The following is a 23,143-nucleotide window of genomic DNA, read 5'->3' on the forward strand; positions in this document are numbered from 1 at the left end:
TGTTATACAAGCAGGGTTGTTTTCTTCAGTGGTTTTTGAGAGCAAACTTTCCCCCAACGAAGGCTGATGACAAACGAGCTCCGTGCTTTGACATCTGCTGCACGAGCTGAGTTGGCTAAATTGAATCCCCTTCTGTCTCCTCAAACTGCCTTGATTTGGGAGCAAACAGGGAAAAGAGCCTTTCCTCTGCCTCTTTCAAAGCTTTCCCAAAGAGAACCACGAACTGATGGGAAATGCAGTTTGCGAGTTAAAGACGAAAAGCGGGAGTGGGGAATTAACACGTGGAATTTGGGAGGTGAGTCCTCCTCTGGAAATGTTTTTGTATGTATTTCCAGATCAATTTGGAATTTCCCCAGCCTTTTCTTTGCCTTTCCCCTTTGCTACACAAGAAAAAAGCTGAAATTAAGGGCCACTGCTCATCTACAGCAGATTTGGAGGGGACAGGTGACAGAAAAGTGAGGACACCATGAAGAAGTCTCAGGTGAGAAAGGTTCCCTGCAGAAGAGACAGGACACAAGGAATTAATGCCATCTGCTCAGTTCCACAATTCTAAGGGGTTGTGTTGTTTTCTAAGATGTTTTAATTGGTTTTTTTTCTCCTTCAAGGACTGCCTAGAGAGGTTTGGAGTTCCCATCCCTGGAGGTGTCCAACGAGTGACTGGACTGGGCAGGGTGACAAGGTGGGAGCTGGGCACAGCTTTGATGATCCCGGAGAGTTTTTCCAACCAAAATCACCCTGTGATTTCCCAGTTTGTCTTTTGCCACTCTCCACCTCTCAGACTTTTGATCAAATCTGCTCCTATTTCCCTGCCAAAGCATTTTAAGCCTCCAGGAGTGTGGGGGGCACTACATATTTTTGGTTTATGCTCTCGTAAGAAACCCCACGCCCTCCCTGTGTTCCTTTTCCAGCCTTGTCTCCCAGTTTGAGCTGCACTACTGCTGTTTTCCCTGAGCTGCTCTGTCAGGACTTTGGCTCATCGTTTTTGGCAATCAGAAAGGATTGTGGAGGATTTCCTCCCCAGCTGGGGCAAGATCTGGAGCCCAGGAATGAGCCCAAGCCAGCTGGGCTGTATGAAACCTCCTGTGCACATGAGAGTGAATCCCCTCAAGTTGATTTTTCAATTATTGGAAAATGGGTTTTTAAATACCAAACAAGGAGCCTGAGATTGTATTAAAAAAGATCTATTTTGTCCCTTTGGAAATCAATTTATTGCTCAGAGCTGCTATTGAAGCTGATGTTTGCTTTTCAATCCCATCAAGCCGCTCCAGGATACTCGGTGTCCTATCACCCTCAATATCTGTGGGATTTTAGGGATGCTGGGAGGGAGGATTGGAGGGATGCTCCGAGGGAGAATCTGCCCTGCAAGATTAAGAATCATATTTAAAAAAAAAAAAAAAGAGTAATTTGAAGTGTTTGGAAGGGGCAGGCTTTGCACAAAACCTGTCCCAATAATTCCAGCCAGCAGCAATTGAGTCCCCCCAGCTCACACCCGGCCACTTTCTGCTTCTGGTGCCTTTTACGGGGCTGACAAAATCCAGAGGCAATTCCAGATTTTCCATGGGAATTTGGTGTCACAATGTGGACATTCTGTCCGTTCATTCAGTGTGGTTTCAGGTGAATTTAGATCAGCCCTGGGCACCCAGGCCAGGCGGGATCAATCCAGCCCTGTTTGTGTCAAAGGCACCGACAGCAGCTTGAAAAGGGCTCAATAAACAACTTCTCTCTGAAAGACAAAGTCAGCCCTCAAAGGCAAAGTTTCGCAGGCAGTTCCTTAAGAAAGTTGGCCAGGAAAAACTGACTTTATTAATTATTCAGCTTGTCTATTTGACTCCCAGTTAAATAGCTCCATGCATTCTCTAAGTAGGCAAAAAAATCACCTGAAAATTCCTTTTAAATTCTGCTTTTCTGCTCAGGAGTGGGGTGTGCTTGATCAACACCTGAAATATAAAAATACATTTTTGAACTAAAAGAATCCAAATACCAGGAAGTCATCTGCAATAAAAATGGCTTTACCTATGATACATGAAATTAAACAGCAAGAAATATGGATTGAGAATCCAAATTAGTTCTTTATAAAGAAATGGGGTTGGACCAAACAAATTTATCAGCATTTCCAGTCAAATGACATTCAGATTTTTATATGAACAATATTTGCTTAGCAGGCTGAGATATATTTTATGCAAAATTAATGTAATTAATCCAAATTTAAGTAATTTCCGTTACAAATACTCACCCACCACAAAGTGGTGTAATAAAACAGGTTCTGGTTTATTCCTTTCAATCCCTCCCTGTGCTCATCTCCCAGCTCTCTCTGTCCCCTTCCATTGCTTCCCACAATGTTTTTATCCACTAAAACCATTTTATGCCTATGAAAACATTTAAATAACTCTCTAATTTCCAATTTCAGCCAAATTTTGCTGTCCCTTTCCCCTTTGCTGAATACAATCCCTGCCTTCCAGGTGTGCATCCCTCCTTCCATCTGCAGCAGAGCCCCAGACATGGATTTGTTCCCTGCTCAGACACTCCACAATCACCAAACAGAGCAGCCACCTCCTATCGACAAAAAATCTCCACTTGCAACTAAGAATGTCAATTATTCAATATTTCAGGATTCTGTCTTAAGCTCTGCCAGAAGTGTTACTTCCACAAGTGACAGGATCTGGCTTCTCCCCAGCTCCACAAGAGGCAAACACCAAAGGCCACTTTTTGCTGATGCTGTTGGAAGGATTTGGAGCATAATTAAAAAGCCAAAAGGATTTGCAGAAAGTTGGAAGGAAAGGTAAGGAGGGTAAAAGCAAAAAAATTCAAAAATATAAACCTGGGGGAGGAGGGGAGGGGGGAAAATGCAGTGCTTTATATTCTATTTTTTTTTTAATTTTAGTTTTACCATTAATACAATTTTCCTCCTCAGATGCTCTCTGGGCATGAATGATCCTGACCAAGGGTTACTGGAATCAGGTGGCTGCTCTCATCCCAAGGCAGGGATTTAACACAATCTGGGGTGGTTTCCATGTTTTATTGGAAGAGACCAGGAGAGTTCGTGTGCTGGGTTAACACTGCACAGAAATTTCCAATGAGGAGTCTCAGCTCTCCTGCCTGGGAGAGCTTCTCTGTTCTGCCCTGGACCTGGGAAAGCTCTCCCAGCTAACCTGGAATGGAGAGCAGCACTTCAGGAAATGCTGTTCAGTGCATTTGGGGCCTTATCTCTTGGTCTTTCCTGGTTTTCTGTGGAAAGGTGCAATATTCCTTTTCAAAGGATTATTAAAAAATCCTACAGGTGGGTAAGAATATTGGGATGAACATCTGAAATTGCCTGTGGTGGGAACAGACCTTGGTGTCCTGTTGGGAATGCGCAATCACCTCACTTGTGGAGAGCTGGCATTGATCAGCCTGGGGGAGAAAAGGCTCCAGGGAGAGCCCAGAGCCCCTGGCAGGGCCTGAGGGGGCTCCAGGAGAGCTGGAGAGGGACTGGGGACAAGGATGGAGGGACAGGAGCCAGGGAATGGCTCCCAGTGCCAGAGGGCAGGGATGGGTGGGACATTGGGAACTGGGAATTGTTCCCTGTGAGGGTGGGGAGGGGCTGGCACAGGGTGCCCAGAGCAGCTGAGGCTGCCCCTGGCAGTGCCCCAAGCCCAGGTGGGATGAGGCTGGGAACAACCTGGGATAGTGGAAGGTGTCCAGGGCTCTGGAATGAGATGGTCTTGAAGGTCTCTCCCAACCCAAACCACTCTACAATTCTCTCACTCAGCAAAAAGAGAATTGTATTATTATTCTCCCCATATTTTGCTTTTAAGAATTCAGTTCTTTAACTGGTGCTGGAGATTATCCACAGAAAATCTTAGCCTGATTTTTTAGATAATTTTTTTGAAGCAAGAAATTTGAGTTGAGCTGGGTTTTGGTGCCATTGGCATCAATCTGGTTGTGCCATAATCACTCTTCACCTTCCCCAGGAGGTTCATGGAACAAAACAAACACAAGAAAACCCTCAAAAGAAACCAGAAACAATCAAAAAACACAATATTGAAACCTGGGCTCTAAGTGCTGTTTGGGAACTGGTACAAAACTGCACAGCACTGATTTGGGAAGCCACAAAAGGCTTGGACACCTTTGGAGAGCACAGGGAAGAGCTTCTCCAATGCCACACCCCTACAGAAGCAGCCAGCCAGGAGACAGCCATGGTCTGATTGATCTGAGCCCCAAACAATCTGATTTTCTGCCCAAGGAATCAAGCAGGAGCAGGAGGATTGATGGCTCTGCTCAGAAATCTCCTCCTCAGCACCATCCCTGCACCATTCCTTCCATCCCAGAGGGAATCCCCTGCCTCCTGCTGCATCCTTGGAACGCTTGGAGATGTTCACCAGAGCCACAGCCACCTTCAGAGGGGACAAGTGAGAGCCTCAGGGGCTTTGGAGAGAGAGTTTGGGCAGCTGTGCTCACCAAAAGCAGCATTTCCATGACCAGGAGCATGCAAAGATCTGTCACTAAAAGCCATCATTTCTCCCAGCCTCCCAAAGGTGACACTGAGTGACTTTGGAGCTGGAATCTGTCTCTGATATAACAAATTCAGGCTGTCAGCTCCCTTTGAATTCTAATTCTAGCATTAACTCAAAAAAAAAAATAAATTATAATCAATTACCCCTTCAATTTTTTAGGAAACCTGGGAATTCTCTGCATTTAACAGAAGGTGACTGCAGTACCTCAAACTCCTTTTGCATCAACTGCAAGGAATTGTGATTTTTCCCTGGCAAGGCTGAATTGTTGAAGGTATCTTTTATTTTGGGAACTTCAGGCACCTCTCAGACATTGATTCAGGAGGGCTGGCACCAGCTCCACCTTGGAGAGAAGCACTGCTGTCCCTTTTTCAGGTGAGCCATGGACACTTTAAGTGCTTTGCTTGAGGCCAGGAGTGAGTCACTGGGAGAACCAGAACATTTCTCACATTGCTGCCAACACCAGCTCAGGAAAATAACTGCAATAATTCATGGAAACCTCAGAATTTATGGCAGAATTTAAGGAGTTCGTGGTCTGAGCCCACTGGGCTAAGAATCCTTCAGCTGTAATTGATGTGGTTAATGTTCATAGCCATTCTCACCTGACTACTTGGGAAAAAATCCCACAAACTGATCCTTTATAATGCTAAAATAACCAAATTTCCCCAAAATACACAAGTGCTGAATTCATTAAAAACAACCCAAATGCCACGAAAAACCCTCTAAGACCCAAGTCACAGTTTGGGGCACCACACCAGCCACTTTCCATCCCTAAAAGGAAATTGCAAACAGGAAAGGACATTTACTCACAAAAGGGAACAAGGACCAGGACTTTTCCAGGGGCCTTCACCAAGCTGGGATTTGTTTTTCATTCTCCTAAATGAAAATTTCCAATGTACAGCTGTCATTTGTAGGAGAGAGCTGTTTATGGATCATTTCCTAATATTTTGTGCGTTCTCCTCTCCTTTCAGCTATAAAAAGGAAATTGTTGGTTATGATTCATTGGTCAGACCAATGCAAATGCTGCCCTTTAAATATGGCGTGATTAATTTAATACTTTACTTCTGCTGCAGGAAATTATCCCCTGGATAGAAACAAATAATCCAATTCCTGAGGAATTTCACATTGTTTTTACAACACTTCCAGCAATGGTATAAACAACTCAGAAGTCTCTCAGAAACGTTTTGAGTGGTAATTGCCATATGTCACCATAAAAAATTACCTTAATTCTTGCTCAATTACAATAAAGTGAAATATTTCCACGGAAATAACACCGGAGTGTTTACCTGGTGGTTTCGCAGCCTTTGGGATGTTGTGATTCCCAGAGTAACTGGGTTTTTAAATGGCTTTAGAAAGGGGAGGCTGAAATATGCAAATAAGTCCAAGGCATAGAAAGCAGCTCAGTTAATTCTCGGGAGGTGCTGAATGGGAGGATTTTGAATAGAACTTGGTTGTAGGGGGAGAAAAAAACCCCAGCATTGCCCAAATCCATCAATCTTCTCACAGGACCAAAACACTCTGTTGTAGCACTCCATATTCATCATCTTTTTGGGGACAAACCACTCTTTTTGTTCAGTGAGAGGTATAAAACACCTCGACTGCTGAGCACGGCTTTGTGATGTTCCCAGGGCAGGGATGGCAATTTTTTACATGGGATTGCAATGTTGGAGACATTTGGAGTGTGCAATTAGCCACGGCACTCTGCAATTTGGCTGTCAGCAGGGAGGAGGAGATTCCTCCTCCGAATCCCTCAGGATTTTCCTGCAGTGCCACGAAAATGTCACCACGTGCTGGTGTTGCAGGTGCCTGATGTGACAAATTCCTGTCCCCACAACCCACCTGCAACTCTGTTTTGGGGCTGGGAAAAGGCTGGAATTTTCCCAAGGTGGCTCCAACTAAACCAAATGTGCTTCAAAACCACGCTGGAGGTGACAAACTACATCTAAAGCACTTCAGACTCGATTTATTTGGACAAGGAAGGGCTGGGTGGGGTTTGATCCATACCAAGAGCAGCCCCAAGTGTCACAGTGAGTTCTCCAAGGCCAGACCTTAAGAAGATACCATGGACAGCCCCATAAAGTCACACCAGCCACCCCTTTTTGCCAAGATCCCAAGTTCTGTCAAGGCATGCAGGGGATCACTTGCAGAACACCAGGCTCACTCAGCCCTTTGCCATGGAAAGCACCAGGAAAAGCCCAAAAAGTGCTGGAGGTGGTGGGTCTGTGTCTGAAATGGAAGGAATCTCTGCAGGAAGACCTGGATTGGCGACATGCCATGAGCCTACAATCCCTGAAGTCCAAGCAGAGGCCCAATAACACATTCCCATGCCAAGGAGATTCTGACTGACCACATCCATCTTTAATGATGGAGGACACAGGAAGATCCTCTTGGATTTACCAGCTTGGGCTGTTGCTTTTCATTTCAAGCGAGCTCAATTTTTTGAAGAGTAGGAACAGGTACAGCAGCAGCCTAAAAAAATAATCAGTGGGGTTTGCCTCCTCAGCCTGTGATAAGAGGCAAAAAACCAAACCTGAGTGTCCTTGTTCCCATCTCCTCCTGGAAAAATGAGGAAGAAATGACAAAGGAGCAAAATGCCAGAGCCTGGACTCATCCTGGTGCTTGAAGTCAAACATCTCAACACTGTCATGTTCATCCAGAGCCAGCCTGAGCTTCAGCGTGTCCCCAGGGTCTCCAACACATGAAAGTGCTAGAGAAGGTCCCCTGGCCTGAAAAGGAGGTCACATTAATATTTCAGACCACATTTAAGCACAAGTCCTTCAAGAGAGTTTCCAGCACACTTCTCTGCGTACCTGGAAATCCTCTGTTAAGCTGCTTTCTTACCCAGGCTGTGTCCAGCTGTGCTCTGCAGCTGCAAACATCTGCCTGCAGCTCTGCCACCTGCCTGGGCCAGCTGTGACTGCATATTCTGTCACCACTCAGATGATGAATGACACTGAGGAATGTTTTGTGGAGGACATCAGTGACCAGCTGGCAGCACAAGGGGACAGAGCCTCCAGCTGTGCCAGGGGAGGCTCAGCTTGGACACCAGCTGGAATTTCCCCATGGAAAGGGTGGTCAGGCTTCGGCAGGAGCTGCCCAGGGAGGTTTGGAGTGCCCATCCCTGGAGGTGCCCAGGGAATTCCTGGAGGTGGCACTCAGAACTCTGGGCTGGGCACAAGGTGGGAATCTGGCACAGCTTGGCCTCAATGGTCTTGGAAATCTTTACAACCTTAATGACTCTGTAATTAAGCTAAAAAATTAAACCAGCTGAATTTCTTAATGGAAATTATTCACCCCTTCCCAATCACCTGAGCCCAAAGCCATCCATCCCCTTTATCAACACTACAGCGCAGCAGGGGAGCAGAGTTCATAGGGAGACCCAGAATCAGCTCTGCAATTGTCTCCAACAATTATGGAAATTGGCCATTTCCATAGATTTTAAACTTCTCAGCATTCCCTGAAGATCTTCCCAAGAAATAAACCTTTTTATGTGATCAATTTATCCAGCACAAACTAGAAATACAGATCTGTATTACACACATCTCCTAGTCCAGGCAGCTTTCCAAAATACCTTTGCCATGAATTTCAACTAATTAAGTCATTTCCAAGGTACAGTATTGCCTGGAAGAAGAAGTTAATGAAATGAGTATATGATCCTTTAGCTAAGCTTCATAGTTTAGGAAAGAATTTGAACCTGTCATCAGGTCAGTCTGAAATTATTCATGTTTAAGGCAAAAATGATTCTGAATTAGCCTTAAGTTAATAATATGCTTGATAAAGGTTTTTGTGGAAGGAAACCTTAGGAAAACTCTTGTGGAATTTTTAGTTTAGCTTTTTTTTTATGATGGAATTTCCCAGAGGAAAGACAAGCCATTCAAACAGTGCCTTTGATCTGCTAAATTTCATATAAAAATTTGTCATTAGCACTCACAAAAATTAATCTTTCTGCATCCAGAGTGATTTAAGCCATGCATGCTTATGAGATGTACATCTCCACACTATATATGATAAAAAGTGAATTTGATCAACTCCACTCATCCTTCAGCAGCTCTGATCACTTCTGAAGGTACTTTGCCCTCACCAGTTCGTTTTCATCTGAACTATTTCTTATAATCCCCATCTTTGTGCTCCCAGCAGCTGCATAAGAACAAAGCCCTGCTCAAGAAACATTTCCTTGCAGGACATGTAATTATTAAATTGGGTTCTAATTACAGATCAGAAATTACAGACACTTCTTTAGCGAGAAAATACCCAGAATGCCACAGAGAAATTCAATGCCCATTTTGAAGTCAAACTAAGACCATTTTAGTTCAAAAAAAAGAAAAAAAAAAAAGAAGATATTTAGGGCTCAACTCATGCCTCCTGTATGAATTACATGTGATGATATTTCAGATGCTGCTAGGCATTATTGTACACAAATATTACTTCCTATTAAAACATCTAAAAACATATGTCACTTCTGTGTGGCAGCAGCAGCAGAAGAGTCGTTCAGTCGGCATTTTCTGTGGGAACAGAAAGGGAAGGTGCCTCTGGATATGTTCTTTCTATAGAAAGACAGACATCAGCGTGCTGCCAAAGCCCTCCAGGAAAGCCTGAGCTCCAACAGGAGCACTCAGCTCCCAAAAAGCAACTGGGAGCCAAGGGAAGATTAAAGAGATTAAAGCAACCAGCAAACGCTTGGTGCAGGCTCCAGCTGAACCTCAGCTCCTCAGCAGGGCCTTGGCAGCACCCAAAAACTGAGTGAACAGACACCCAAGTGCAAAATTCAGCACTGTTGGAGCACAGCAAAGGTTGGTGGCTGGAAATCAGAGGCAATGTGGAGGTAAAACCTGAGGTTTGGCTCCAGAGCTCCTGGCAGGGAGCCCAGCGCTCAGCAGGGGCGATGGCAGGGACAGGCGAACACCCACACCCCACAGGTGGTCATCCCACAGACACTCCCACAGGAAAAGTCCATCCCAAGTGATCCCAGCAAAGAGAGATCACCCAAAACACAAAGTTCTTGCAGTAACTCAGAATTTGGCTGGTGCAGCCAAGTGACACAAACCGGAGCTGGGCCTTCCCCCCACGGCCAAGGACGTCGCCCTCAGGATGTCAGAGAGGGCCTTGGCCATGGCTGGGGAACCCAGAGTGGAGCCCTCCCAGCTGCACCAGTCCCCCCAGCTGGGTGAGATGAGCTTCCAGATATCACAGATATCCCAGATTCCAGATGGGAATCTGGAACCCCAGGATGGGTCAGGCTGGAAGGGCCCACAGGTTGTCACTGGTGCCACCTCCCCGCTCCAGCAGGGCCATCCCAGAGCAGAGGGCGCAGGGTTGTGTCCAGAGGTGGTGCCACAGTTTTAGCTTTTATATTTTTCACATTCTGTGCTGCTTTAGTGTGCAGTGCTGAGCTTCACATGAGGGGATGGTGAGCTCTGTGCACAGAGCAGGGAGACAAAACAATTCCTGCTCCAGCTGGGCACCAAGGACAAATGATCCAAATCTCAGCCCCAGAGCACAAACCCCGTGGGCTGGAGAGAGAAAAACAAGCAGGGTGGGACTGCAGGGGCTAAAGCTGGGATGGGACAATGAACTGCAAGGTGCAAATGGAGCAGAACTGATCCAAGGCAGAGAGCCCGGGAGCGCTGGTGCATTTTGGGGCCATTTTGGTTCATCTTGGGTGCAGCCCTGGCTGGGCTCTGGTGCTGCCCAAGGTGGATCCATGGAGGAGATGCTTGGAATGAATCCCTGCTTTATTCTGGAGCTCTGCCCAGCCTCTGCTCCAGGGCAGCCTGCACAGAGGGGGCATCAGAGGGGTCTGGAACATCCCAGTGAGGGACACTCCACACCCTCTCTGGCCAGTCTGTGCCAGTCACCCCCACAATAAAGATATTTTTCATCACGTTCTGGTGGAATTACCTGTGTAATTTCTGCCCATTGCCTCTCCTCCTACTGCTGGGCCCATGGAGCAGAGCCTGGCTCCAGGCTAAGGAGGTTTTTGGGATCTGTTTTTCCCATCCAGCACAAAGAGAGTGGCTGTGGAAGCACCTTTCTAGCAGCTGAAATGTGAATCCTCCCTGTGAAATCCCTCCCTGTGAGATGAAGGGAGGAGAGGATCCAGCCCATCTGATCTACCTCATCAGGCTCTGTCTGGGGTGGCTGGAGAAGGAAATGGGGTCAAAGCTGGCTCCAGCAGACCCTGCCCAGCATCCCACAGTCCCTGACGGTGGAAATGTGTGAGGAGAGCCAGAGATGCAGTTAACAAGATTTTGCTGCCATCTTCTGATGAAAAGACATCACAGGGGGAGAAATGCAGCTACTGGGCAGCACCACATCCCCTGTGCCCTGCAATGATCCCATGGGAAACCTGGCTCCTTTGGCTCCCAGCAACCTCCTGGGATTGTTTGAATAAATTAATTAAATTCCTGCTCCAAAATTCAGAAAACAACCCTGAGTATACTGCAGTACCTCCATCACTACTCAGCAGTTAAACACCATCATATTGTGTTTAATAGCAAATATTTTATCATTGAAAACCCCTCCATGCTTCAATTTCCAAAAATCAAAGGTTACATCAAAATTACAGCTTTAAATCAGAGGCACAAATTAATTTTCTTCCAACAGTTAATTGATTTTCTTCAAATTTTACTTTGTTCTCTAAAAATGGGTTAAATATTTCAGTCTCTCACTTCATGGAATGTTTCCACATTGGTAGTTCTTGAAAATAAAAAAAGGGACTTTATATAACATGCAGAAAAATCAACCTAGCATTAAAATAAACTTCTTCTGAGGATAATAACGAACAGCCTACTTCTCTTTTGCATTAAGAAGCACAAGCCCTGCTCCTTTCTCAAAAGTACCACACACAACTTCAGCTAAAACACACAAAACAGTGAAACTGGAGCAAGAATGGTTCCTTGCAGTGCCTTAAGCTGCAAAGTTTCTGCAGTAACTCAGAATTTGGGTTTTTCTGTGCCACAATGAAAACCAATCCATGAATTTCTGTTCTGGTGCTGTTTATCCTCATTAGAGACGAACTGAAAGATTCCTTTGAAAGCCTCCCTCTCCTGCTCAGTGGAATGTCACAATAAAAACACTTCAGACTATGGAATTGAGCCATTGAGGGGCTTTTCTTCCTTCCTGGAATCACAACATGGTTTGGGTTGGAATGGACCTTAAAGCCCATTCAGTGCCACCCCATCCATGGCAGGGACACCTTCCCCTGCCCCAGGTGCTCCCAGCCCCAATGTCCAGCCTGGCCTTGGGCACTGCCAGGGATCCAGGGGCAGCCCCAGCTGCTCTGGGAATCCCATCCCAGACCCTCACAAGGAAGAATTCTTCCCAATATCCCATCCCATTAAAGCCATTCTCTGGGTCCTGTCCGTCTGTCCATCCCTTGTCCCCAGTCCCTCTCCAGCTCTCTCCCCTTCCTGCACTTCACTGCACTTGGGATAATCTTGTAGGTACTCCAAAATTCTTAATATTGTGCCTAAATATGTAATTAAATAGTACAATTTAAAAAATCATCTGTTTGTATTTTTTTTCCTCCACTATTCCTCAGCTTCTGTGGCCTCCTACATTTACCCCAGGGGCAAACACTGGACAGAGCTGGGGAAAGTTCTCTAATCGTGGAAGAGAGTTACTGACCTCAATTATAAATTTGGGCAGGAGAAAAGCTCTCTCCCAGCCCCATTTCCTGCCAGCCTTTGGAGAGGAGCAGTTCAAGGTGGGTGAGTGTCAGATTGAATCAATCCACCATGTTCTCTGGAAATTGGCATGAATTCCAGGTGTATTTGAGTCCCACGCTTTGTGCCTAGCAGGAACACGTCCAGTTTGTCCTGATTTCCTCACCAGATCCTCTCTAGGATGGACCAGGGATTTATCCCAAACTCAGATAACCTCTCATGGAATAAATCCCCAATTTGTCTTCAGCAATGAGCTCCACAGCATCAGACTAAATTTAAATGATGGCAATAATCAGAAATCCATAATATCCCATGATTATTGCCGAGCTTTGTTTACTTCTGCAAACCTAATGCCATCTGATTAAATTTCACCATGTTTACACATCACACCCTGGAGTTCCTCAAACAGCAGAAAATGAGATTGACTCTTCAACAGAAAGTGATAATGGGATGCAAATCCATCCATTCCCAATGTAGCAGATTGCATTGTTTGTCATGGATGTGGATCTCCAACACTGGCACCAAACACGTCCTTAACTGGCTCACAGCTCGTCCAAAGAACTTTCATTTAATATATTTATCCTCATGCATAATTGATTGAGATTTCTTGCATAATTGTGCCTTTTTTATGAGTTTAATGGTTTTAGTTCATCAGTTGGGAATGGTGTGGGAATTGAGGCAGGAAAAGTCACGACCACACAGATACAGAATTGACTGCCAAAAAAACCCATGTTCAGCAGAAGATATTCACTTTCCATGAATTGTGTTCATCTTTAACCAATCTGCTGAGAAAGGTCACATCCAGAACATGGATCAGAATTTTAAAAAATAAAATATTTCTATTCAACTTCTCTCTTCCTGCTGCCTTTCAGGAACACAAATAATCAACAATACCAAAGTGTCCTCCTTAGGGACAATTCCCCTTATCCTTGATCAAACAGCTCTTAAGCTGAGTTTTCCATCACAGGGTATTTCAATCTCTGCCTGTGCTGTCTTAAAGTACACAAAAACTTCTGTCTAGGCTTCCAAAGAAGCCTAAATCAAGATTCACTGAATAATACAAAGCTGATCAAATCTCCTGCAGTGAATAAATGAGAAGCAGAAATGTTTGCTTCATTTTCTGGAATAAAGCATGGAAAAGGCCCAATCCAACAGCTCTGTCCCTAAACCCTCCTTTTTCCTGTGATGCCTTCAGAGTTAGAATCCTGGTAGAAAATTCCATGACACCTAAATCCACCCCTATTTAGGATTCCTACAGTCTTAAATCACCCTAAGCACATATTATGATAAAAATTAGGACTCCCCTAACAGTGCTGAACTATACCCAACACAACATTTCTCCTAAATTCACAGTTGGCTGCTAGAGCCTTCCAGGTCCTCAAAATCCATTTCAAAGACCTATTTTCCTTATTTTTTCCCCCTAAGTTCAGAAACAGAAGCCTTTCCTATAATTGCAGTGATACCACCACGGTGATGATATCACAGTGAAGGAAAACAAGAGACAGAATAAACAGCAGCCAGGGGCTACAGTAGAATTTTTCATGACCATTCAATGCTGGGCTGTAGAATTATCCCCTCACACAGAGGATTTATAATTTCAGGCAGAAATTCAGGTAATTATGGTTACAGAGAACACTGAGTCTATTGAAAGTTTATAAGACCATAGAAAAATGGCAAACCTGGGGAGAAATCACCCTGGTGACTCACAGAAATGTGTGCATTTATCAACACCATGTTCAGAGGTTACCAAAGTGGTCTGATTTGCCCAATTTCCTCTCTATTTTCCTGTTATCCATGAGGATCATCACATCCTATTCACTGAGTCAGGCAATGCCAACATTCCTGGTGAATTTAGTTCACCTGATGTTTATTTTGCTGAAAAATACCTTTTTTTCATATTAGAAAAAGTATTAATGCATAGGAAATGTAATGATCTTCTAATAGCACAGCTAATTACTGATATTTTTTCCTATTAGTGAAATGTCATTAATGCCTCCCAACAATGAGCTCAGACAAATATTAGGAGACATTTTTAGATGTCTTGTCCAGAATGTTGCGAAGATAATGATAAATAGACATTCTCAAGTGTGGAAAAGATAAAAATCTCTTAGTCCTTACTGTTTAGTCCTTAACTATAAGGAGAAAACAAACTCCTAATGGATTTTGACAGATAATGAAGTTGCAGGGATGAAAAAAACAAAGTGTGCTGGTTGTCTTTGATGTATTGTTTCTTGAGGTGGTACCACAGCCTAATTTTGCTGCTAAAATTCCTCCCTGATAAATCACTCGGTCGTGACATTTAAATGAAGGCAAAAAGAAGAGGCTTAAAATTAAGAAGTCTTTATGAATATGTTGTTGCAGTGGATAAATGGATTTATAGCAACAGCACAAAGATCAATAATTCTATTAAAATGGAAAAGTGATTTTCTCCCTCACCCCACAGCCAGTGGGATGCAAGTTACTCTGAAAATACAGAAATGGGATAAATTGAAAAAAATATCGAATTAGGGCACTAAAAGTGGGACTATTTGGGCTTAGGACACTTTTAATGAGTGCAGCAGTTTCTTCTTAGAGTATCAGCAATCCAGCTAACTAAAGTTGGGGTTTTGCTGTCTGATGTTAAATCAATTCCCAAAAACGGGAATGAAAATGAAGCCAGCTCCTCCACAGAGCTGCTTCAAGCCAGAGCAGCCAAAATCAATGGGATGGAGGTTTGGAACTGTGCCTCAGCCCAGCTCCCCACACCACAAACCACGTCCAGACAATCCATGGGCACAGGAAAAGTTTGTGTTCCCTGCTGTGAGGAGCCACTGGAGTGACACATCCCCAAAACCACAGGAGCCACTGGGGGAAAATGGGAATTCAAGTGACAGAATTGGTCCCACACTGACTTAAACTTGTGGGGTTTTCTCCTCTGGCATTTGGCAGGGCTGTGGAGTCAAGGAGGAACCAGAGAGGAGAGCTGGATGTGAGCCCATCAAACGTGGGCCTTCATTTCAGCTGCCACAATTGTAGGGAAGGACACTGAGCCCACGGGATGAGGGGTGTGGAGGACGTTCCTGCCCTCCACCCAAGGTGGCTCATCCCCCTGTGAGAGCTTTGGAAGAGCCTCTCTGCTTAAATTGTGGCTCCAGGGGACATGGAAATGAAATCTTTATCCCAACCTGGCTTATTATCCTGCTTCCCACCCCTATGGATAACACCTGCTTGTTACCTGCACCAGAGGCCTGCAGTGGAAGTTCTAACCCAATAAAACCATAGAGAGAATTTAAAAATTAAAACTTCCCCTCTGAACCTGAGCAGAGCAGCAAAGGACTGGGCAGTGGGGGTAAATCCCTTTTCCTGACTGAACTTCTAGAAAATAATCCTTTATTTCCCTGTTGTACAGCTCTGATTGCCACAGGGCTCCTTCTCCTGGTTCTCCCTGTCTCCACATCTCCCATCTCCAAGTCCTTTCCCACTTCCTCCACCTGCAGTTTCCCAATAAGTCCCTTCTCCCTCACAGTTCCACTCCACAAGGGTCTGGAGTGATAGGACAAGAGGAGCAGCCCCGAACTGCCAGAGGGCAGGGCTAGATGGGATTTTGGGAAGAAATTCCTGTCTGGGAGAGTTTTTTGGGAAGAAATTCCTGCCTGGGAGGGTGATGAGGACTGGCACAGGCTGCAGCCAGCAAGGGTCACCCCTGGCAGCATCATCCAACTGCTTCTGCTGTGACAAAATAAACTTAACTAGACCTACATTTATTTCTTGGATGTAGAGCTCACAGCTAAAAATCCTGATCCAGGAAAGTCCATAAATAAGTTTCCCTTAAGTACAAAGGAGCTCGTTCCTTTCCATGAGGTCACCCAAGCGTTGAATAATCAGATATTTAGTCCTTGCAGAAGGGATGTGAGAGCCTCCAGGACAAACAGGAGCCCTGAGGGAGCACTGCACCCCCATGAACACGATATTTATCTGTACCTGATGCCTTGAGAAGCTCAGTCACACATAAATAATCAGGGCTAGAGCAGTGTTGAGAGGAGACAACTGCTTTTAACCAGCACAGAGTTGCTAGAAAAATACTTTCAGCAACAATTTTCTTCATTTGTCCTGCTGATAAATTCTCTGGGCAACAACTTTCACCATTTTTCCTGCAATCAAGCACATCAGTTTCCTTTCTATTTTAATTTTTGATATTGAGAAGCAGATTCTTTTGTATTATTTAAGTCCCCAGCTTAGCCCTGGCTTTCAGAGAAGTCTGATTTTTGTGTCTGAAGCTCCCAGCCCCATCCACTTGTGCCACCAGTGGAAATCTGAAAGGGAAAGTTCAGCTGCTGACGATCCAAATTAAAATGGTTCCCTCCATTTGAAAGGATGTGGAATTTTCTCCTAGATTGAGTTTGACACTGTATCACTAAAGTGAATATAATTCACTGTGATCTCCTTACCATTTAGAGCCAATGGCCCATTCATGTGTAAATGCACAGTTAAAGGGGGAAAAAAGTACAGCAAAGACAGACCATAATGTCATCTGTATCCAAGCAATCACTTCCATTGTGGTCCTGGGATAAAAGGAGAGGTAAATATTAAACAGAAAAAAGGATTGTGGTTTCACAGGCATTCAGCAATGTCCATTTCAGAACAAAATCCAGTCACTCACTGTATTTCTGTTTTAGCCTACAGACTTGGGGATTAAATTCTGTTTAATACTGAATCCCACCTACTCTGCAGCCGGAAATTAAACAACCCTGCAGGCAATAATAATCCTGGATAATTTCCCACCAAAAGATCCCAGAGCAGGAACCCTTAGATAGGAGATGACCACCACAGTGGAACAGCATCCTCAGCTGTGGATTCCAGGTGTGTTCTGAACACCAGGGCATGGAAAATGCCTGAAAGACACTTCCTTACCCATTCACTAAGCCAGAAGCCAAGCCTAGAATCAAGTGGGTCCTACAGCACTAAGGGAATAAGGAGTGACTGACAGAAAGAATAATTTTAGAATGATAAAGTAGGAAAATAATGAAGGCCAGTCCTCAAATGAAATAATCATCAGGGCACAAAAAAGGGGAAATGCCATCCAAGAGACAAAGGCAGAAGCCTCCCCTCTGCCATGATTTTCATGTAAAAGTCCCTGATTTGGTTACAGACCCAGGTGCAAAGGTTTTTAGACACCACAGTTTCAACCCTCAATGCTCCTGGGTAAGAACCCTGAGGCACTTCCTGCAGTGCAAAACCTTCCACAGTGTTGCACTGGTTTGAAAAGTAAAATAGAAGCAAATAAATTAGCAGAGGAATCACTAAAACGGGCTGTAAATAATCTTTCCCTTTCTTCAGCGGTCTTTAGGTGAGGGCCCAATCCTGCAAGTCCTTCCCAAACTGAGGAACTCAGGAAGGGACTGGGTAAAAAACTCCATAGGATTTTTTACTGAGGGAAAAAAAAAACAACAGTCTGAGCTCATCTCGTTTCCAATCTCTCCTTCCCTGTCACCATTTCTAATCCAGATCTGATTTAATGGAAAAGACTGCACTCTCTAAAGGGTCCAAATTGTGGGAATTCACTGCTGGAGGGTTTTGTTCCTGTCCAGCCCAGCCTGGCTCCGACTGCTGCCCGCTTTGGTACAGTTGTAGATGATTACAGGAGTCATTAAGCAGCATAAAATCATGCATGCTGGCTAATTAATGTGGAATTGATTCTCCTTTTAGTTTCATATTTTATGCCTGTTGAACTCCACTGGAATCAATAATGGCAGGCTCAGTAAAGATTGCAGTAAAATTGATGTAAGTGAAGGACGTCAGCTTGGAGTTTAATGAGTTATAAAATCCAGAGAAACAAAGAGAAAATCAAACTTGCAGCTCCGTCCATGTATTTATTGTAATTGTACGTGATCAGGAGCGTTTGGGAAATTTCCCTCAGTATCAGAGTCCAAGTGATGCACTGCAGGCTCAGTAGAGCAGAAATGAAAGCTCTCAGAGTGATGTAAAAAGGGCTGAAAACCCCAAAAAGTTCAAGCTGAGGCTCTGGAAGTTTCCATTCTTTACTCCCACCTCAAACCCTCTCCAGATTTACAAAGAATCTTCCCAAACTTTCCTTTCATTTGCCAAGGGTTGCTATCTTCATCTCCTTTCACTGCCCACCCTCAGTGTTCAACCCAGTTTCTGTCCTTACAGATCTCAAGTCTAAGTTAGGAAGTTCTAACCCAATTTAAACCACAGAAAGAATAAAAAAAAAAAAATTCACCTCTGCATCCTGGTACTACAACTTGAGCCAAGCAACATTTCTTTGGTTTCCTTTCTCCCTCATCTCACACTGCCCCTCTCAGAGCAGTTTCCCCAACTTTGGTTAAATACAGCATTTTCAGGAGTGTCACCATGTTGTGACACGCGAAGTGGGGCTGTCATGTCACATTATGGGATGTGACACAACACAATTTGATGGGCAAACCTGATCTGACACTGATGCCTCAGGTTTGAGCTTTTCTGTGTTTCACATTCTGTGCTGCTTCAGTGTGTGGGTCTGAGCTTCCCATCAGGGGATGCTGAGCTCTGTGCACAGAGCAGGGACACAAAACAATTCCTGCTCCAGCTGGGCACCAAGGACAAATGATCCAAATCTCAGCCCAAGAGCACAAACCCCGTGGGCTGGAGAGAGAAAAACAAGCAGGGTGGGACTGCAGGGGCTAAAGCTGGGATGGGACAATGAACTGCAAGGTGCAAATGGAGCAGAACTGATCCAAGGCAGAGAGCCCGGGAGCGCTGGTGCATTTTGGGGCCATTTTGGTTCATCTTGGGTGCAGCCCTGGCTGGGCTCTGGTGCTGCCCAAGGTGGATCCATGGAGGAGATGCTTGGAACGAATCCCTGCTTTATTCTGGAGCTCTGCCCAGCCTCTGCTCCAGGGCAGCCTGCACAGGGCATCACCAGCACAACTCCCAGAGATTTGTGTTTATCCAACCATGAGCTCGTGTCACCCTCTCTGTGAGAGATACACACTAAATATTTGCTATTTATCTGTTTCTTTTTTAGCTGTAGATTCAGCCCTTGACCTTTCAGGGCTGGCTGGAAATGAGCAGTGCCAGATTCGCCTGCCGTGAATGTTTTGACAACAATTTTGCTGATGAGAGGATCAAGTTGTCGCCGTGCTCAAAACCAACCTGCTCTGTGCAAAAAAATGAAGAGCTTGCTTCAAAAATAGTTGTATTTAACAGCCTTAATTATATTAGAGCTGGATGGAGCACAGCTTTCGTGCCAAATCCTTCAAAATTTTGGAAAACCAAATTAGAAAAAAGAAAGAACTTCAGAAATTGTTGATTCCTCACAGAAAACAAATAAATAAATAGTCAAATTTTTACAATCTGTGTTTAGGTTTTTTGCCCGCTGGGGCATTTTCTATGGATATTTCATGGCATCTTTGGCTCAGATTCCCATCAAAAGTTAGCTCCAGCAATTAGGCAGAAATACAGGAATATTTCTGTCAGACACATTCCATGATAACCACAGCAACACATCCAGGCAGCCTCTCCTCAGGGCACATCTATTTTTTAAATGGAAATATACCCAGAATGAGCTGAATTTCCTTCAAATTCCCAGCCCAGAGAAGGTGCAGGAAGGGGTTTTTAATCCAGCCTTACTCATCTATTACAGCTCCATAAACTGCATTTGTCCTAAGGAGTCATCTGGAATTTGTAACAGGCTAAAAATGGAGCCTGGGTAATTGGTCTAAAGAGGTTTCTTATTTATCCTCCCCATTTTTTATGTTTAATATGAATTATCCAATGCCAATCTCCCCAAATCACAGAGGAGGTGTTTAAAAATCAGTGGGATTATTTTACCTTTGATGGCCATTTTATCAGGGGGGTTTGAACCAGAGTCCTGCTTATTCCTCCAGACAAAGGACACAGATTCATCCCACTGGAACATCTGCAGCATCAAGGAGCGCCTAAATCACCTACCAAGGTGTGTGCACAGCTCAGCATTCCCTAAATTCTGCTGTAGGACCTTATTCCCTGGGATATATCCACTGTCTGCTTGCATCAGTGGGGAATTCCTCAGTACGAGCAGCTGGATTTGCATCCATCAGAACAATACCCACTCTTTCCACACATGCTTCAGATCAAGGGTTTTGCCCAAAAAAAACACAAAAATTGCCTCATGCTTTAGGCTTTAGATTTACTCCATATGGAAAAATGACCAGAATTAATTCTAATATATTTTTAAAATCACGATCCAAGTCAGTGTTCAAAGGGGGTTCTCTCAGAGGGGTTTTTTTCCTCCCCAAGAGCAGCTGCTGACTCACTCAGCTCTTAGTTGCTAAAGTTTATGACAACAATAAATGTTGAAGTCAACCTTCCTTGGAGAATGGAGCTTGGGCTGGAGAGCATTCAGTGAAAATCCAGGGAGGTGGCGCAGGGAGAGGGGTCCTGGGATGGTCCCAACCATTGATCCCAACCAAATCTGTCTGCATTATTCCTCCTGGCATGCTCCAGACGGTGTCAGGCTCAGGGAGCTGAATCCCAAGGGATTTGGGCTCATCTGCAGCTCTGGCACGTGCTGAGGGGAGAACAGACTGAGCAGGAACCAGGAAAGGGCTCAGAAAGGGCTCCTGGAATTGCAGGACATCCTGAATTCCAAGGGATCCACATGGATCATTGAGTCAACTCCTGACCCTGCCCAGGTGACTGGGGTGGGAGTGGGGGCTGGAAATTGGGGCAGGGCTCCTCTTCACTGCAGTCACCAAACCCAGGAAAACCACATTTTCCCTGGAAAACCCTATGGAATCTGAGTTTGGTTCAAGCATCTCCAACAAACTGAGTCCAGAACCACTCACAACACTTGGGTGGTTCATCCACCCTCTTCACAGCCCTTCCTGTCTCTGGCCTCCTCATGTCTGATTAATTTGATTTGCACTGATTGCATTGGTTGTTAGGCAAAAAAAGTGTGATCTGAATAAATATAATAATAAAAATATAGTAATGATAAATTTATTGAAAAAATGAATAATGATAAATAGAATAAAGTAATAATAAATAGAATAATAAAATAATAATTGTAATGTGATAATAAAAATAATGATTGTAAAAAATATAATGATAAAAATATAATGATAAAAATATAATGATAAAAATAAATATAATGATAAAAATATAATGATAAAAATATATATAATGATGAAAATATATATAATGATGAAAATATATATAATGATGAAAATATAATGATAACCCTGCACTCAGCAGGTCAAGCACCACAGACCAAGCTTATCCCTACCAGTAAATTAAAATTAAATAGCAAGCATTTGGTGAGAGATTTAGATTAAACATTGGGAAGGAATGCTTCCCTGTGAGGGAGGTGAGGCCCTGGCACGGGTGCCCAGAGCAGCTGTGGCTGCCCCTGGATCCCTGGCAGTGCCCAAGGCCAGGCTGGAACAGCCTGGGACAGCGGAAGGGGTGGAATTTGATGAGTTGTAAAGGTCTCTATTAATCCAAACCTTTTGGATTTTATGGAAACGGTCCCCACTCTGTCAGTGGAGAGCAAGGAGAAAGGAACAATTTAAGGGCAGCTTGCCCAGGAGGCAGAGAGGGTTGGGATGGAAGGACTGACCCCTGGATATTTCAGTGTTGGATGGGTCAGACAGCAGCAGTGACTCAGGCTCTGAGTCAGCCCTGCTGCTGCTGGGGCCTGCAAGAGCCCCCTCACGCAAGCTGGAAATTTCACTTCATTAAGCAACCCACACACCCTAATTGGTGCTGGTTTATGCTGTGCCTCAGCCTCTCTGGGTCACCTCATGCCCTGCAAAGCATCTAAAAACAAAAATCATAGTCATTCTATCCTCCAGGAGCAAACATTGCAGGGCTGGGTTTACTGCGCATTTCCAGGGGAGTGGGACGTCACTGAGGTGTTTAATTAACTCCAAGTTACTTTTCTGACTGTTTAGTCAGCCTGGGAGGAATTTCCAGTGCTGTGGAATTATCCAAAGGAGCAGCAACAGGAAAATTGGGATTTCTATTTCAGGCAGCCAATCCCCAATGTGCAGGAGAGTGCCTGAGCTGTTCTTCCTTTAATGAAGACACATTGATCATCTGCAGGAGCTTCTGAGAAACAGTTCTGTGTTCTCATGGCATCAGACTGGGAAAATCTGCCTGGAAAGTGGTGGAGACCCCATTCCTGGAGGGATGGAAAAGCCATGGAGATGCTGCACCTGGGGACAGGATTTAGTGGGGAAGATGCCAGAGCTGGGTCAGAGGTTGGACCCACTCCTAGAGTGTCACAGACATATTTTATGAAAAATCCTTTCATTAGAGAAAGGATTCTCATTCTTCTGAGAAGCTGAGAAGCTTCAGCTTCTCCATGTTTTGCTGCTCTGGAATGTGATTTGGAGAATTGTTTACCCAGCATGTGAAATTGTTTTTACTCAGTGACCAATGACAGCCACCTGTGTCAAGGCTGTGAGCAGTCACAAGATTTTATTATCATTCCTTTCTATTCCTTTCAAGCCTTCTGATGAAATCCTTTCTCTCTATTCTTTTAGTACAGTTCTGATACATCATTTTCTTTTCATATAATATATATAATAAAATAATAAATCAGCCTTCTCAAACATGGAGTCAACATTCTCATCTCCTCCCTCATCCTGCGCCCCTGTGAACACCAGCACACTGGAGGACTTTTTCAACCTGGAATTCCACAGTTCTGGGACTCCTGGGACTGCAGGACACAGCACACTGTGAAACACTTCTGGAGGAGTTTCTGCTCCCCATTCCCAGCCCTGGGATCCCCTGGGACAGTGGAAGCAGCTCCCAAGGCAGGAATCCCCAGCATTAATCCAAATCCACACTCCTGGCTCCTTTAGCTGCCCCCAACTGTTGATACAAGCCCAATAATCTTGTTTAGGTATTTGTAAAGCATTAATAAATCATTAAACACTAATTATATTTCCTTTCTTTCCCCTTCCATTCGAGCTGCTCCTCTTGCTGGCCCTTACTGCTATGAATATTTCCAGTCCCCATTCCAAG

At 44.5% G+C, this 23,143-nt stretch overlaps 1 long non-coding RNA gene across 1 annotated transcript in view; it reads right to left on the minus strand.

The window, feature by feature from the left end:
* Window positions 1-429: 429 nt before the first annotated feature.
* Window positions 430-23,143, minus strand: part of LOC143694836 (uncharacterized) — a 53,524-nt gene continuing 30,810 nt past the window's right edge. Inside the window, exons 4-5 of the long non-coding RNA XR_013183562.1 lie at window positions 1,878-1,937; window positions 430-495 (exon numbers count right to left, since the gene is read on the minus strand). This is a non-coding gene — a long non-coding RNA (uncharacterized LOC143694836). The remainder of the gene's footprint in view (window positions 496-1,877; window positions 1,938-23,143) is intronic.

The sequence above is a fragment of the Agelaius phoeniceus genome, chromosome 10 (assembly GCF_051311805.1).
Source record: "Agelaius phoeniceus isolate bAgePho1 chromosome 10, bAgePho1.hap1, whole genome shotgun sequence".
NCBI classification, from domain to species: domain Eukaryota; kingdom Metazoa; phylum Chordata; class Aves; order Passeriformes; family Icteridae; genus Agelaius; species Agelaius phoeniceus.